Source organism: Lonchura striata, unplaced genomic scaffold (genome assembly GCF_046129695.1).
Source record: "Lonchura striata isolate bLonStr1 unplaced genomic scaffold, bLonStr1.mat Scaffold_99, whole genome shotgun sequence".
Lineage (NCBI taxonomy): Eukaryota > Metazoa > Chordata > Aves > Passeriformes > Estrildidae > Lonchura > Lonchura striata.
The window spans coordinates 997,900-1,016,242 of record NW_027461193.1 but is presented as its reverse complement, the minus strand read 5'-3'; positions in this window follow the sequence as shown (position 1 = coordinate 1,016,242).

The following is an 18,343-nucleotide window of genomic DNA, read 5'->3' as shown; positions in this document are numbered from 1 at the left end:
TCTTTCTGATTTCCCCCTTTGAAGAGGGAGGGGGAAGGGATAGAATCCCTGTGTTTTAGTCTGGGTTGAGCTTCCAACTACCCTTTCTAAGCAAGTGTCCAACATATTTTACCTCTGATTCTACAACTTGCAGCTTCCCTTTTGATACCCTTAATCCTTTTTCCCCAAGAAAATTCAAAAGCTTTATAGTAGCCTCTCTAACTTCAGCTTCAGCTTCCCCAGAAAGTAAAAGATTACCCACATATTGGATAATTTGTATTTCAGGGGGAGTGGGGAAAGTTTGTAATATTGTTTCTAAAGCTTGTCCAAATAAGTCTGGGGATTCTGTAAGCCCCTGTGGTAGTTTTGTCCATCTTAATTGCTGTTTTCTCCAGTTAGTGGGTCCTTCCATTCAAAAGCAAAGATAACTTGCTCTCCTGGGCTAATGGGCAAGCCCAAAAGGGATCTTTAAGGTCCACTACACTAAACCACTGATGCTGGGGAGGAACTTTACTGAAAAGAGTATAAGGATTTGGTACCACTGGATAGCAGGTCTGAGTTCTTTTGTTAACCTCCCTTAAGGCTTGTACCAGTCTATAGCTCCCATCAGGCTTCTTTACTGGGAGTATTGGGGTATTATGGGGAGACATACAAGGTTCTAATGTCCCATCCTTTGTTAGTCCTTCTATTACTGGCTTTAAACATTCCCGTTCTTCTAAAGATACAGGATACTGCCGTACATGTATGGGACAATTTTTTTTTCCTCAGTTGTAATCTTTATGGGGTCAATATTTAATCTTCCCCTATTTCCCTCCCCAGCCCAAACTTCCTTGTTAATTCTTCTTCCATCCTCCTGGCCTAGTTTTAAAAGTCTAGCTGTCATCTTCCCATCTTCTGGAACAACCCCTATTCCTAATTTCACCTGTAAATCTTGTCCCAATAAATTGCTACCTGCCCCTGGGACCAAGAAAACATCCCTCATCCAAAATTTAGTTTCTCCCTCTATTACCACATTTTTAATAACGGGTACTGTGAAACTCTCTCCTTTTCCTCCTGTTACTATTACGGTATCTTTGCTTACACTATAACCTTTTGGAATATTTAACAGAAAGGTTCTTTTTGCCCCTGTGTCTACCACAAATTCCAATTCTTCTTCTAGGGGACCCACTCTTAAAATAATCTCAGCATTCCCCACCTGGACCCCACCTGCGCCCCCCCTCGGCCCCATGGCCCCGCGAGGGGAATTTGGGGAGGTGGGAGTGGGGCAGCGCCAAGGCCGGGCCCCCCGCGCTGTCCTGGCGGGAGCGGCTGCAGTGGGGACCGAGTGCGGGCGGGAGCGGCCGAGAGCCCAGCGCTGCCCCAGCCCGACCTGCCCCAGCTCCATCCCTGCCCCTGCGCTGGGATGCTGTGGGGCTGGGGGGAAGAGGGAGCCGGCAGTGGGTGCTGGGCCTGGGGGCAGGAGGAGAAGGGAAGGAGAAGCAGGCCTGAGGAACAGAATGGTCAAACGATGCAAGTGGCAGGAAAGGGTGGGATTGTGCAGGAGAAGGAGGAATAGCAAGAGGAAGAGAAGTCTGAGGAAGAGTAGAGACACAGGAGGAGGAGGAGGAGCAGAAAGAGGAAGCAGCAGAAGGTTCCACCCCTCCCTGTGTCTGCAGCCTCCCCCCAGCCCCAGGAGCGCTGCTCCCCCCACATGCAGCAGGTGACTGTGGAGGGGGATCCACGATTTTCATGGGGTGAATCTTGGTGTTTCTGAGCTTTCTTGGGCTAAATGTTGGTGCTTTGGTTTTATGTGGGAACTGAATCTTTATCTTGTAGAGGAGGTTTTTGCTGACTTGTGATGTTCAGGGAGTTTTTGATTTGTGTCTTGAAGTTTGTGGGACTTTTGGGCTGAATCTTGGTGTTTTGGAGGTTCTTACAGACACAAGATTCCCAATGACTTCCAGGGATGGACTTGGGCAAGGCGGAACCTCCAGTCCAAGCAGCTCTTCTATTGTTTTTCCCTCTAACCAGGATTTGTCATTTCCAGGGTGTGGCTGAATGGAGGAGGAGGAAAAGCCCCGGAGATGCTGCAGGAGGAGGAGCTGCAAACCCAGCCCAGGGAGCTGTGGGGAGGAAAGAGCCTCCCTGAGCCAGGAAGGCTGGCAGAGATCCAGCCAGAGCTCGGAGCTGGTGCAGAATCCTCATGGCAGGGAGAAGCCCCACAAGTCCTTGGAATGTGGGAAGGGTTTCAGGTGGAGCTCCAGCCTCATCCGGCACCAGAGGATCCACACTGGGGAACGGCCCTACGAGTGTGGGGAGTGTGGGAAGAGGTTTCAGAGAAGCTCCAGTCTCCTCAGACACAAGCGGAGTCACACAGAGGAGAGGCCCTTCCTCTGCCCCGACTGCGGGAAGGGCTTCAAGGACAACTCCCACCTCATCAGGCACCGGCACATCCACACCGGAGAGAGGCCCTACGAGTGTGGGAAGTGTGGGAAGAGCTTCATACAGAGGTCTAGCCTGTTCGAACACCAGGTGATCCACACTGGGGAACGGCCCTATGAGTGCTTGGAATGTGGGAAGAGCTTTGGGTGGAGATCCCAACTGAAAGCACACCAGCGCATCCACACTGGGGAGAGGCCCTACGAGTGTCCCCAGTGTGGGAAGAGGTTTCAGACCAGCTCCAATCTCCTCCTTCATGAGCGGATTCACACAGAGGAGAGGCCCTTCCGCTGCCCCGACTGCGGGAAGGGCTTCAACCGCAACTCCAGCCTCACTGGAGAGAGGCCCTACGAGTGTGGGAAGTGTGGGAAGAACTTCTCCGGGAGCTCTCAACTGACACAACACCAACAGAGGCACCACTAAGGGAAGCCCTGTGAGTGCCCCGAGTGAGGGAAGAGCTTGGAGTGAGGGAAGAGAGTGAGGGAAGAGCTTGGTGCGCTGCTGCAGCTCCATCCCCCATGGGAGGATCCGGGCTGGATGATCCCCAGTGACCCCCATGGGGCAGAGCCCTGGTGTCCCCGTATGGGGAATAAAACAGAGAGTAAAGCAATGGAGCTGATAAAGGGGCCCGATATCTGAGGCCTGACTGAGCAGAAACTGTGGGAGACACAGACACACTTGAAGTCTCCCTGGGCAAGAAGACTGACCAAGCAACATGGTGTGAGTCTTTGTGATAACATAAATGTTCCCAGGTTACTGGATGTCACGAAGAATGTGTAACCAATGGGAAATTGTTACCAGAAACAGAGCCCTCTATAAGCACCATACAAGTAAATCCCTGTATAAACACCTGGTACACTGAATAAAATTGGTTTTGGTCTAAACTCGGATGTCCCCGTCTCTCCATGGTGGATAACCCTGTTGTGGGTGATCCCCGTTGGGTGGGGGAAGGTGCTGGAGGGATTTCTTTCCCTTCTCCTGGTGCTGCCGTGGTTTGGTTGGTAATAAATTCCCTCCCTGTGCCCAGGCCGGGTCTGTTGTCCCCGTGCCGGTGCTCGGGGCGGGATCTCTCCCGTTCCTTCTCTGCACTGCCGGGCCTCTCCTCAGCCAATGAGAGAACGCGGTGGAGAAGAGTCAGCCAATCAGCGAGAGCGGGGCTGATGACTCACCAGTTGCCGGGCAGACCCGCAGCAGGCAGTGTTCCCCACCTGGACCCGCCCTCCCTGCCCAGGGCCGGCCCCGCCGTGGGGTCCCCCCAAGTCCCTCCCCAGTGCCCCCATGAACTGGGCTGGGTTTAACTGGGAAGCTTTACTGGGAACACTGGGAGCAGGCGGGCAGGGGCAGAGTGACAGCAGGGCTGGGGGACACTCGACCCCCCCAAAATCAGCGTGGGGATAGAGCGGGGCGTCCCGGCAAGGCCCGAGGCCACGGGGATGGGCTGCGGCCGCCGGCGGCTCAGGAGCTCTGTGGGCAGAGAAAAGGGGGTGACACCGGGCTGGGGGCCCAGCATAGCACACACATTCCAGAGGAGGAGGGACATGACTCACGGGACCCCCCAGACTCTCTTGCACAGGTAGAACCCGATCCCCAGTGCCAGGAAGACAGAACCCAACTCAGGAGTCTCCAGTTCCTGTCAGCATCTTGCTGCGGCAGCATCCAGCAGCATCTCTGGGTGGTCCGCAGGGGTCAGGATCTCCCAAAAACTCTCACAGACACCCAGGCCCCTCCAAGCACCCTCCAGGTCACTCCCAGCCCACTTAGGATCCCCTGAAACCTCCCTCTTGATCCCTTCCTAACCTCCCCAGGACCCACCAAAGCCCCTCCTGTCCCTCTCAGGATCCCACAGCCTCCTTACAGTCACCCCCACTGCCCCAGGACCCCCAAATCCTCTCCCAGTCTCTTCCCAGTGCCCACCAGGACCCTCAGAACCCCATCCCACCCTCCCCAGTATCCTTCAAACCTCTTCTTAGCCCTTCCAAACCCCCAACCTCGTCTCCCAGTTGAAACCAGGCTCTCTCCATCTCCCTCCCAGGTGCTCCCAGCACATCCCAGTGGCTCTCCCAGCACCCCCAGTTCCTCCCCCGTACCCCAGTTCTGGCTCACAGGGTGTTCCAGACTGAGGTGAGCCCACCCTGGGTTGGGGTTTCCAGCAGCACCAGGAGCTGGTGGGTCCAGTCCCCGTTGGGGACCACGTCGGTGGCCACCACAGAGAGCTCCTGCTGGCCCTGGAACCACCTCAGCTGGATGGGAGGAGGCGGCCGGGGCTGGGCCGGGAGCTCGAGGGCAGCAGAGAGATGGACACGCTGGGGGGCAGTGGGAGAGAGTGGGTGTAATAAATAAAAAGGTCGTTGTTCATCAAAATGAGTGTTAAAGGAGACAAGAATTTGAACTGAGTAGGGAATGCAACTAGCATAGAAGACTGTGTAACTAATTATATACAAGTTAACTTTTAGGCCAAGGACAATCTGCAAGGAAGATGAGGAGCCTTCATTCCTATGACCACCAAGGCAGAAAAAAAGACCCCCAGCAACCAATTGCACCAGCACAGAGTGCATCAAGAGAAAATACGTCAACTGGAAATAAAAAAGGGACGTATAAAACCAAAAAGGTCAAAGGGGGAAGGTGCTCCGTGGCAGAGCAGAGGCTCCCTGGCAGCCCAGCGCTGTTCTTTTGCTTAATACCACTTGCTTAATTAATTCTTGTTAATTGATTTATCTGTAATTAGCCTCCCCAGTTGAATTTGTCCGTAACAAATTTGGTGCCGTGACTCGGATAAGGGCGACCGGGTGGGAATTCCTAATCAGGGAGGCGCCCCGCTGCCTCTGCAGCGGCTCTGGTGCCGGCTTTTCCTTCCCAGGCCCTTACCGACGAACCCAAATTCGGTATTGAGCACAAGGGATACCGGTAACCCCGTAATCTTTGTGCACGAAGCCGGGCGAAGACGCAGGACAGCGTGAGTATAAAAGTGGGGATCCGCTGGGTTCGGTTGGGATCCCAGGACATAACACGTGAGACGTCCTTGTAGGACGAGGCACGGGCAGAGCTCTGAGTAGTGCGGTTTGCAGAGCCCGCGAGGGGCTGGGCACCAACAGGGGCCGCGAGTGTGTGTGTGCCTGAAGGTGTCCTGGGAGATGGGACAGAGGAAAAGCAAGCCCTCTGCTTCCATGGGGACGGGGACCCCGGTAACTCTTCCCCAGATCCCCCCTGACAGTCCGTTAGGTCTAATGATAAAATCTTGGGATGAATATCCTTCAAGGAAAGGGAAGGCTAGGGCAAAAATGATACATTATTGTATAAAAGAATGGGGAGGAAAACAAATCTGTAGTGATAATTTATTTTGGCCACTGTTTGGAAACTTCAAGGTCTGGATTTACCAGGCATTAAACATTTATGTAAACTCTAGAGAACCTTTTGATATTGAAGAGAGCAAGTTTGCTGCTCTCTGGATAGTGGGGGAAACAAGAGCAAAACTTTTTGCCTTAAGCACCCAGGGAGGGAAAAAGAAAAATAAAAAGCCTGAGGAAGTTCCAACTGCACCCCTTCTACCATACATACCTCCCCCTCCTCCACCCCGACCAGCACCACCCGCAGTCTACCCCGATTTAGATCAAGGGGGAGATTTTGAGAACCAAGAGGTAGAAATCCCAGAGCCGGTCCCTGAGGAAAATTGCTGTGTTACTCATAGTCTAACAAGGGGGGAAAGAGAAAGGGAAGGGCAAGCTCTATATCCATGAAGGGAAGTAGCTTTGGGAATGATCCCTAACCCCAGTGCTGGTCAGCAGGGACAACCAACCCAAATTCTGAGAATAGTTATGTGGAGGTACCTCTCAACTCAGGAGATGTGAGGGAGTTCAAGAAAGAAATGGGAGCATATGGGCCAGATCTTAAAGGAATTTTCTGACCCTAAAGCCTGGGACTTCCCATGTGAACAAATTCAGAATCCAGCTGAGGTGGCAATGTACCTGAAAGAGAAATGCCATGATAAGTCTGAGGAGAAAAATATTGCAGCAAGCTGGGCCCTGGCATGTGCTTATCACACCCTGCTAGATACTGTAGGTCAGCAGACAGAGGAAGGGGGGCAGGGAGATAAATCAGCAGCGATCCCAGTCACTCAGGCTGCAGCCAACAGCCCCGGCTCGAAGCCAGAAGCTAAAACAGACAGTGAGCCTAAGCCAGCAGCTAAACCAGACAGGGAGCCTAAGCCAGCAGCTAAACCAGACTGTGAGCCTCAACCAGTGGCTGTTGCTATGAGCACAATGGGCCAGTGATACCTCAGGCCATCAGGGCAGAGATGCCACCTACAAGTGGGCACGAGACCGAGGGGTGGATCTAACCATGGACAGTATTTCTCAGGTGATCCATGACTGTGAGACCTGTGCTGCCATCACAGGCCAAGCAGGTGAAGCCCCTCTGGTATGGTGGGCGGTGGTCCAAGTACAAGTATGGGGAGGCCTGGCAGATTGACCACATCACACTGCCCCAGACACGCCAAGGCAAGTGCTACGTGCTGACCATGGTAAAAGCCACCACTGGATGGTTGGAAACCTACCCTGTGTCTCATGCTACAGCCTGTAACACCATCCTGGGCCTTGAAAAGCAGGTCCTTTGGAGGCATGGTACCCCTGAGAGGATTGAGTCAGACCATGGGACTCATTTCAAGAACAGCCTTATCAACACCTGGGCTAGGGAACATGGCATTGAGTGGGTGTACCACATCCCCTACCATGCACCAGCTGCAGGCAGAGTGGAGAGGTACAATGGACTGTTAAAACCACCTTAAAAGCATTGGGTGGGGGATCTTTCAAAAATTGGGAGCAGCATTTAGCAAAGGTCACCTGGTTAGTTAACAGCTGAGGTTCCACCAATCGAGCAGGTCCTGCCCAGTCTGAGCCCCTGAGTATAGTTCATGAAGTCCCAGTGGCACATGTCAGAGGTTTGTTAGGGAAATCAGTGTGGATCAATTCTGCCTTGAGTACAGACAAACCCATTTGTGGGATTGTCTTTGCTCAGGGACCAGGTTGTACATGGTGGATAATGCAGAGAGATGGAGCAACACGATGTGTACCTCAGGGGGATCTGATTGTGGGGTGAGACTCATGTGCAAATATCACTGTTTGCTGGATGTTGCTGCCAGTGTCTGTGCATGAAAACACACAGACATGAGACAGAAAGAAATGTGTAAGTGTCAAAGGTTTGAGCAAGTGAAATAGAAGGAAATGTGTAAGTGTTGAAGGTTTGAGTAATTGAGATGGAAGGAAATGTGTATGAGTAAGTGAAAGATGGAAGTTTTAACTTGATGAAGTTTTTACATGATGTTGAAGATATGGAGATAAGGGGTGGAATGTCCCAGGGTGAGGTTCTGGTGTTTGTATCTCCAATCGTGGGTTCTGTTTATGTTTGATATTCTGTTCTGTGCTTTCAGAACTGACTCTGAAAGTGAAGGTTTGTTTTGCCTTGTTATCAGCCGGCTCACCTCCCCCCATGCTCTGCTGTCTAGAAGAGGCCAGTGCTGGCTGGCTTTTGCTTTACTTGGCTTGCTTGGCTTGCTTCTGCTTTTGCCTTTGCTTCCTAGTTAGTTTAGCTGAGCAGTCCAGTTCTTTCCCTGGACTGTTTATTTTCCTTTCCTCTTCCTGAATACCATCCAACCTGCTCCGGACTGGGATCTGGGAAACACCGAGGAGCATCCAGAGCCTGTGCTCTGTGATCCGCAGCAGCCATCCCCAGTGCCCAGAGCAATCCCCAGCGCCCAGACCCGGGCGACCACTCCCAGGAGAGACTTCCAGGATTTGTCATCTCTGCAGAGTGGTGAAAGAGTTTTGTTGTCATCTGTTGTTGTTCATTTTTTTAGTGCTGGGAAGGGTTTTGTTTGTTAAATAAACAGGTTCTTTTCCACTTCTCTCAGAGAAAATTCTTCCCGAATCAGGTGGGTGGGGAGGGGCCATGGGGGTTTCTTTTCTGGGGGCTCCTTCCAGAGGTTTTTCTCCCAGATTTGCTCTGAACTAGGACAAATATTTTGCTTCCCATTTCATGGCTGGAGAGAGGGAAAAAAAAAAAAACAAACTCATTCTAATCATATTTTGCTTCCAATTACTTTGTGTTAGTATGGAGCAGTTACTGGCTTTGTTGTTTGAATTCATAGTGTCTTTTTAGAGTGGAGGCCTGTATGTGTTTCTGGTCCCTAGGGTTTTTTTGAGATCTTAATCCCTCTATGGTCCCTAGGTTTATTTTCTTATCCAGGAATAGCTCCAGTATTGTCCCTAATACGTAGTTTTTGCAGTAGAAGGGCACTGACCAGAATATCCATCAGGCTGTGCTAGGGTGTGATGGCATCCAGGGGGTTTATGAAGGTGCTGAGGTCTGTTCCAGGAATGCATGGCTCATGGTCATGGTTGTGCAGCCAGTTTGTTAGAGGGGAAGCAGGGGATGAGGCTTTTCAGATGTTGCTTTCCTTCTTCTCCTCTGAATCTCTCAGCTCCCTATTAGAGAATGTTCCGTTTCCCCTGACTGTTAAAGAGACCATCTTCCTGGTGTTTAATCTGGTAAGCTTTCTCTCTACAGTCTGCAGTCTCTCTAGAATGAGGGCTGAGATTTCTAGAGGGGCTGAAGAGACCCCTGACCCAGGAGTAGACCCAGGTGTGAGAAATCCTGAGTGGTGTGGGAAATGGGGGGGACGGGAATTGGCACATAGACCGTTGTCATGGTTTGACACTGGCACAATGCCAGTGCCCCCATGAAAATGTGATCCCTCCCTTGAATGCTGTGAAGTGGAATCTAGAATAGAGCAAAGCAGGCCCAAGCTTAATAACAGAAAAAAAACTTTATTAAACTACTACTACTAAAGAAAAGAGAAAACTAAAGAAGGAGAAAAAAACCACACAAAGATCAAATGAAAACCTTGGAAAACATTCCTCCCCCCACCACCCAACTCCAACAAACCACAGTGAGACACAATCTGGACCCCAATCAGGTTTCCACCCTCCAAACAATTGACACTCAGTCCATCAAGGGAACAGAGTCTCTCCTGTGCCACAGACCCCGCCAAGAAACACAGCTCCACATCCTGTGTTTCCATGTCACACATGGCACCGCCCGGAGAAAAAGTTTGCCATGGTGACCCTTCTCCTTTCCATGCACAGTGCTCTCACCACCAATGCATGGATGGTCACTGCCTTTAGGATTTTTCCTTTCAAGGATGCCCTGCCAAGAGGGGAGAAAACAACAGTTCAGTTTTTCATTGTTTGGGACCACAGTCCCCCCCATTTTCCCCTGGGGCCGAGGGCTCAAGAACAGAGATCTTCTTCTCTTCTCTTTCCTTTCCAGGGCAAGGGGGCGCCACCACAAACCCCCTAACCTTTTCTCTGTTCACTCCAATTTTGTCTTTTTCCCAGCCGAAGCAGGTCTCTTGACTCACTGGCATCCTCCCAAAACACAGTCCCTCTTGAAGGAGAAGATTTGGTTCAGGTTGTGGCTAACACGGAAAAGTCCAGCCAAAAGCCACTCCTTGTCCCCCTCCCCTCTAGAATTCCTCCTTCCAACATCCCAGGGTCCAAGGTGTCCCTCTTCCTCTCTTTCAAACCGAGGAGGGGAAAGGAAAATTCACAAAGCTTTCATTTTCTCAAGAAAGGGTTAAAAGTCTGAACTCCCAGGGATGGCTCGATGCCCGGACATCCAGCAACTCCCACACAACTGGGCACCTTGGAGCTCCCCCCACTCCTCCTTCCTCGCGGTGGAATTGCTGACAGGACAGGATCGCCGTCTCTTTCTCTCTCCCCCTCCGGAGAGAAACCGGGGGTGGGGGGGGGGGAAAATGGAGACATCCCAGATTTCTTCCACCCTTCCATCTGCAGGGGCCAGCCCGGTTCCAGTCCTTCCACCACCCTTGGGGCCTACCTTTCAGGCCATGGGGGCTTCCCCTCCCCCACCCATCTTGTGGCTGGGCAGGGGAGGTTTGCACTGCACGCTGACCGGAACCAAAGAGAGCGAGTTCCCCTGGGAATTCTGCTTTCAACCCCTCTGTGTTCTCAGAGGTGTGTCTACTTTCAATTGGTCAATATCTAAATTGACCTCTTCCTTCCGGAAAAAAATTCTCTTTCCGTGTCAAACCACGACACTTCCTGATCCACTGCCCCAGACAAGAGAGAAATCAAGGCAGAGCCATGGTTTGTCAGGACTTGCTTGATCCGAATGAGCCCCATGATGCATTTGGAGCTGAGCCCTGGAATCTCACAGCCTGAGAGGAGATTGCACAAACCTTTACAGGAGTAAAAGTCAAGAGGAAACACCCAAGGTGTCTCAAGGCATTAATGGGACCCACTGAGGTCCATCCCCAACACAGAGTCTTCGTGGATTCCTTGGAAAAGAGAACTGGAGACCAGGATGGCACAAAAACCTCTCAGAAACTGAAAATGGCACAAAAACCTCTCCGTTTTGAAAGGACAATCCAAAGTACCCTAAGAACCTTGAGGATCTCAAAGCATTAATGAGCCCCACTGAGTGTCAGTACAAAGCTCTCATGGGACTCCTTAAAGCAGATAATTGGGCCCATGATTGCATAAACCTCTCAGAGACTCCAAGGCAAAAGCCAAACCCAAAGTCCTTTGAAAAGCCTGCAGTCTCTGGGAGCATGAAGGAGCCCCCAGGGCCATTCCTGACCAAGGCTCCCCTGGGACTCCTTCCAGCAGATCCTTGAGGCCACTGGAATGTGGGCATGGGGGGGATGCTGAGGGCAGGAGCAGGGGCTGACAGTGCCCAGCCTGGCTGGGGCTGTGCCAGGAGGCCCCAGGGCCTCAGGACAAGGTGTCTCCTCACAGCCCTTGGTGGCACAGACCCTGCTGTGCCCCAGGGCACCAAGACTTGGCTTCTCTTTGTCCCCACCTGCCATCAGTGCCTCCAGTTCTCTGCTCTGCCTGGGGCCTGGGGACACTTTCTCAGTCGTGTCCCTCAGTGGGACCCATTAAAAGTCCAAGAAACTTTGGAGTTGGATTCTGACTTGGAGTTCTGGAGAGGTTTCTTCAGCTCCCTCTCAGGGCCTGATGTTCAGGGCCTGAGCACAAAGCCCCAGAGGTTCATTAAAGTCCTTGTGCTGTGTCTGTGCTGCTGAGCTGGGCTGGGCTCCTGGCACAGAGGGTGATCCTGGTAACCAAGCAGAGCTTCAAAAGCACATTTCTCTTGCTGAGCAGCTCTTCTCCCAGCCCAGCAGGGCTGGGGCACTGCCTGCAGCCAGCCCGGGCACAGCACAGAGGCACAGAGAGCTTCAATCAGTCAGGGCTGGGAAGGGGCTGAGAAGTGCCTGGGGCAGAATCACTGCCAGCCCTTGGCACAGGAACCTCTGGCTGCAGGACAATGCAGCTGCAGCTCCTGGAGAGATCTCCTAAAGCTGGAACATCCCAATGCCCACAGAGCCTGTGAGTGCATTCTCTGCTCATCTCCTGTGCAGAGCAGCCAGGGGTGCCCAGGGCTGTCCTGCAGAGCAGGGTCCTGCAGCCCAGGGCGCTGTGCTGGGCCAGGGACTCTGCTGCCCACCAGGGACAGCTCTCAGCTGGCCCTGGAGCTGCTCCCAGCGCTGGCCAGGAGCTGTGGGGGGAAGGAGCCACCCTGAGCAGGGCAGGTGCTGCTGCTGAGAGGGGCTGGCTGGGGCAGGGCTGCTCCCAGCTCCAGACCAGCCTGGGCACAGCTCCGGAGGGCACTTCCCAAAGAAGGTAAGCCTGGGATTGCTGTAAAGATCAGGAGCTTTCCAGATGGTGTTTTCAATTTCGTTGTTGGAGAAGGATGGGAAGGTTGGGGTGATGACAAAAACTGTTCTTCTTTTTATATATTTTTCATATATTCATAGCTCTGCAAATTACTATGATTTAGTTATAAAATTATAATCCTTACATAAGTCTATTAAACTGTTAAGTGGCTCTTCTAAACTACTATTATGTACTTATATAATTGGAATCCTTAGCTGTGTCTACTATGTTTTCTTCCTATCTCTCAGATTTTACACCAATAAGCTGACTGTCTAAATACATTCCTGAAATACTGTATAGTCTAATTAGGAGGGAGTGGATCTACAAGAACAGCATTTGGTTTTTGACCAGAATATGAGCAGTCATAACAAAAAGTGGGGCAAAGAAGCCCTTTGACCTACTCCAATGGGTTGATCCAGGGGTGTGTAACTTGGGCAACTGAATCTCCTATTGGATGTTCCTGTTAAATATCCTAATTGATTAACCTTAATAATTGTTGAAATCAGTGGCTGGGTGTGCCCCATCCCCACTGGGACACCTGGAACCTTCCAATAAAAGTCTGTTTTTTTCTTTAATGTTGTAACACTCTTGCAAGTGCTTTTTTTCTCTTTTAATTGTAGATAACAGGGGGATGAGAGAAGCAGAACAGGAATTGTAGTCCCAGAATCACAGAATATTCTAAGTTGAAACGGACACACAGGATCATCAAAGTCATGTTTGAACATTTACAGAGACTCCAGAATGGTGACTTTGGCTGGTCAGTGTCTCTGCTGGGAGCCTCCCAAAGGGCCTTCAGCCACTCCTCAGCCCTGGGCAGCAGCAGCATCACCTCTGCAGGGCCCAGCAGGGCTCTCCTGAGCTGCCCTTGCCCAGCTGCACACAGAGCCTGCCCCAGCCAGGGCCCTGCACACAGGCAGGTTTCTGTAGGGCCGGGCCGAGGGCACACAGGATGGGATGGGCTCTGTGAGCGCTGGCAGGGACAAGGCACCTCTCAGGAGGGGATGTCCAGGCCCAGGGAGATGCTCAGGGAAGCAGAGGGGGCTGAACAGAGCAGTGCTGGGGGAACAAGCCCATCCAGCCCCTCACCTTCCCTCAGCCACAGGGAATCCTTTGCCTCTCACATCTCTCAGTGGCAAACTCTGAGTGCAGCAGGAAAGCTGGGGATTTCTGACCTCAGAGAACCATAAATGGTGTGTAGGTAGGAACACAGTTCCTAAAACCATCTCCTTCCATCCTTTTGACCTGGGAGTGCAGATGGTACCAAGCCTTCCTGCAGTAGGAGTGATTCCCCTGACAAATCCTGAATATCCAGCCTTGTCCCTCTGCCACATGGCCACAAACCCAGGGCAGCAGGGCAGGGATGGCTCCTCCAGAGCCCCCACATACAGACCTCGCTGCTCCTGGCACACTCAGCCAGCACAACTGGAGCTCAGGCAGGGACCTGGGTGAAGGTTTTCCCAGAGCAGGAACAAGGGTGGGTGAGTTCCAGCAGAACAGGCTGCAGGGAATGGCCCAGGTTTGGCTCCGAGCAGCCTCTCCTGACTTGTCCCTGTCCTTTCTCCATGAACAGGTGCCCATGTGCAGCCACAGCAAATGTCCAACAGCAGCTCCATCAGCCACTTCCTCCTGCTGGCACTGGCAGACATGCGGCAGCTGCAGCTCCTGCACTTCTGCCTCTTCCTGGGCATCTCCCTGGCTGCCCTCCTGGGCAACGGCCTCATCATCAGCGCCGTAGCCTGCGGCCACCACCTGCACACGCCCATGTTCTTCTTCCTGCTCAACCTGGCCCTCAGCGACCTGGGCTCCATCTGCACCACTGTCCCCAAAGCCATGCACAATTCCCTCTGGGACACCAGGAACATCTCCTACACAGGATGTGCTGCACAAGTTTTTTTTTTTTTTTCTGTACTGCAACAGAACATTTCCTGCTGACCATCATGTGCTACGACCGCTACGTGTCCATCTGCAAACCCCTGCACTACGGGACCCTCCTGGGCAGCAGAGCTTGTGCCCACATGGCAGCAGCTGCCTGGGCCAGTGCCTTTCTCAATGCTCAGATGCACACTGCCAATACATTTTCCCTGCCCCTGTGCCATGGCAATGCCCTGGGCCAGTTCTTCTGTGATATCCCAGAGATCGTCAAGCTCTCCTGCTCCAATTCCCACCTCAGGGAACTTGGGCTTCTTGTGGTTACTAGCAGTTTATTATTTTGTTGTTTTGTGTTCATTGTTTTCTCCTATGTACAGATCGTCAGGGCTGTGCTGAGGATCCCTTCTGAGCAGGGACGGCACAAAGCCTTTTCCACCTGCCTCCCTCACCTGGCTGTAGTCTCTCTCTTTGTCAGCACTGCAGAATTTGCTCACCTGAAGCCTACCTCGATGTCCTCCCCATCCCTGGATCTGGCCCAGTCAGTTCTGCACGACGAAATCCTGCTCAGCGTGGGCAACTGAGCCCGTGAAGGGCTTAGTGTCAGCTCAAGGCTTGCTTTCCCTCCCAAAGCCTTCCCTTGGCAGCCTTGGGCAGGGGATTCATCCTCCCTCCCTCCTCCTTCCCACAGACCTGCTCGGAACCACTCCGTGGGCACGTTCCATTCTCTGTGTCTGTCCTCAAGTGCATTGCCAACCTGGGTCAGTCCTGGCCCTGTCCTGAGCTCCCAGGAGCTCCCAGGCTGAGATGTCAACGCTCAGCCACACCAGGGCCCTGCCCATGCCAGCAGCACCCCGACAAACAGCAGCAGCAGCAGCAGCAGCAGCAGCAGCAGCAGCAGCAGCAGCAGCAGCAGCAGCAGCATCTGCAGTCGCCTCTCAGCTGTTGGTGCCCCTGCACTGCAGCCCCTCCCGCTGGCACCAACGTTCCCTTATGGCCTTGGAGACAGTCCTGAATCCATCCATGGGGTCACAGAGCCATGGAATCCCAGAGTTCCAAGTTCCTGGAATCCTAGATTCATTGAATCTTGAGAACCACACACAGACGAGGAGGAGGAGGAAGAGGAGGAGGAGGAAGAGGAGAGGGAGGAGGAATAGAAGGAGGACGAGGAGGAGGAGGAAGAGGAGGAGGAGGACGAGGAGGAGGAGGAGGAGGAGGAGGAGGAGGAGGAGGAGGAGGAGGAGGAGGAGGAAAAGTGCGAGGAGGAGGACAAGGAGGAGGAGGACGAGGAGGAGGAGGAGGCTGAGGAAGACGATGAGGAGGAGGAGGAAGAGGAAGAGGAGGACGAGGAAGAGGAGGAGGAGGAGGACGAGGAGGAGGAGGACAAGGATGAGGAGGACGAGGATGAGGAGGAGGAGTAGGTGGATGACGAGTAGGAGGAGGACAAGGAGGAGGAGGATGAGGACGAGGACGACGAGGACGAGAAGGACGATGAGGACGAGGAGGAGGAGGACAAAGAGGAGGAGGATAAGGAGGAGGAAAAGGAGGAGGAAGAAGAGGAGGAGGAAGAGGAGGAGGAGGAGGAGAAAGAAGAGGAGGAGGAGGAGGACGAGGAAAAGGATGAGGAGGAGGACGAGGAGGAGGACGAGGAGGAGGAGGACGAGGAGAAGGATGAGGAGGAGGAGGTCAAAGAGGAGGAGGAAGAGGAGGAGGAGGATGAGGACGAGGAGGAGGTGGACGAGGAGGAGGAGGAGGAGGACGAAGACAAAGAGGACGAGGATGAGGAGGAGGAGTAGGTGGAGGAGGAGGAAGAGGAGGACAAGGAGGAGGAGGATGAGGACGAGAAGGACAAGGACGAGGAGGACGATGAGGACGAGGACGAGGAGGACGCGGAGGACGAGGAGGACGACGAGGAGGACGAAGGAGGAGGACGAGGAGGACGAGGAGGAGGAGGAGGAGGAGGACGACGACGACGATGACCAAGAGGAGTTTGAAGATGAGGAGGAGGAATAGGAGGAGGAAGAGAGAGAACGAGGACAAGGAGAATGATGAGGAGAAGGAGAACGAGGAGGAAGAGGAAAATGAGGATGAGGAAGAGGAGGAGGAGGAGGACAATGACAAGGATGATGAGGATGGGGAGGAGAAAGAGGAGGAGCAGGAGGAGGAATAGGAGGAGGAGGAGGACAAGGAATAGGAGGAGGCAGAGAAGCATGAAGAGGAGGAATAGGAGGAGGAAGAGAGAGGACAAGGACAAGAAGGATGATTAGGATGAGGAGGAGGAGGACAACGAGGAGGAGGAGGAGGATAAGAAGGATGAGGACTAGAACAAGGAGGAGAAGGATGAAGATGAGGAAAAGGATGAAGATGCAGAAGACAAGGAGGACGAGGAGGTTGAGTAGGAGGAGGAGGAGGAGGAGGAGGAGGAGGACGAGGACGAGGACTAGGATGAGGACGAGGACGAGGAGGAGGACGAGGACGAGGATGAGGACGAGGACGAGGAGGAGGACGAGGACGAGGACGAGGAAGAGGACGAGGAGGAGGACGACGACCACAAAGACGACGACGAAGAGGAGGTGGAAGATGACGAGGAGGAATAGGAGGAGGAAGAGAGAGAACAAGGACAAGGAGGATGAGGAGGAGGAGGAGGAGGAGGAGGACGACAAGGACTAGGGCAAGCACAAGGAAGATGAGAAGGAGGAGGAGGACATAGAAGAGGAGGAGGAGGAGAAGAAGGATGAGGACGAGGACGAGGGGGAGAAGGATGAGGATGAGGAAAAAGATGATGATGCAGAGGACAAGTAGGAGGAGGAGGAGGAGGAGGAAAAGGAAGATGAACAGGAGGAGGAGGAAGACAAGGTGGAGAATAAAGAGGAGGAGGACAAGGATGAGGAGGACCAGGAGGAGAAGGAGGAGGAGGATGAGGATGAGCAGGATGGGGAGGACGAGGAGGAGGAAGAGGAGGAGGAGAATGAGGAGAATGAGGATGAGGAGGACAATGAGGAGGATGAGGAGGATAAGGATGCGGAGGATAAGGAGGAGGAGGATGAGGAGGAGGACAAGGATGAGGAAAAGGACGAGGATGAGGAGGATAAGGAGGACGAGGAGGAAAAGGAGGACAAGGAGGAGGCCGACGAGGAGGACGAGGAGGATGAGGAGGAGGATGAGGAGGACAAGGAGGATGAGGAGGAGGATGAGGAGGATGAGGAGGATGAGGAGGAGGACGAAGAGGACAAGGAGGACGAGGAGGAGGAGAAGGAGGAAGAAGAGGAGGAGGACGAGGAGGAGGACGAGGAAGAGGATGAGGACGATGACGACGATGACAACGACGACGACGACGAAGAGTGGGTGGGAGATGAGGAGGAGGAATAGGAGGAGGAAGAGAGAGAAGGAGGACAAGGAGGATGATGAGGAGGAAGAGGAGAACGAGGAGGAAGAGGAGAATGAGGATGAGGAGGAGGAGGAGGAGGGCAATGACAAGGAGGATGAGGACGTGGAGGAGAAAGAGGAGGAGCAGGGGGAGGAAGAGGAGGAGGAGGAGAAGGAAGATGAACAGGAGGAGGAGGAGGACAAGGAGGAGAAAAAAGAGGAGGAGGACAAGGATGAGGAGGACCAGGAGGAGAATGACGAAGAGGATGAGGATGAGCAGGATGGGAAGGACGAGGAGGAGGAGAAGGAGGAAGATGAGAAGGAGGAGAAGGAGGAGAATGGGGATGAGGAGGACAATAAGGAGGATGAGGAGGATAAGGATGGGGAGGATAAGGAGGAGGAGGATGAGGAGGAGGACAAGGATGAGGAAAAGGACGAGGGTGAGGAGGACAAGGAGGACAATGAGGAGGAGGACGAGGAAGACGAGGAGGAGGAGGAGGAATAGGAGGATAAAGAGGATGAGATTGAGGATGTGGAGGAGGACAATGAGGAGGAGGAGGAGGACTACGAGGACGAGGACAAGGAGCAAGAGGAGGAGGAGGAGGACGACGACAAGGACAAGGAGGAAGAGGAGGACGAGGAGGACGAGGAGGAGGAGGACGAGGACGAGGAGGAGGACGAGGAGAAGGACAAGGAAGAGGACGAGGAGAAGGACAAGGAGGAGGACGAGGAGGAGGACGAGGAGGAGGAGGAGGAGGACGACAACGACGACGACGACGAAGAGGAGGTGGAATATGAGGAGGAGGAATAGGAGGAGGAAGAGAGAGAACGAGGACAAGGAGGATGATGAGGGGGAGAAGGAGAACGAGGAGGAAGAGGAGAATGAGGATGAGGAGGAGGAGAAGGAGGAGGACAATGAAAAAGAGGATGAGGATGTGGAGGAGAAAGAGGAGGAGCAGGAGGAGGAAGAGGAGGAGGAGAAA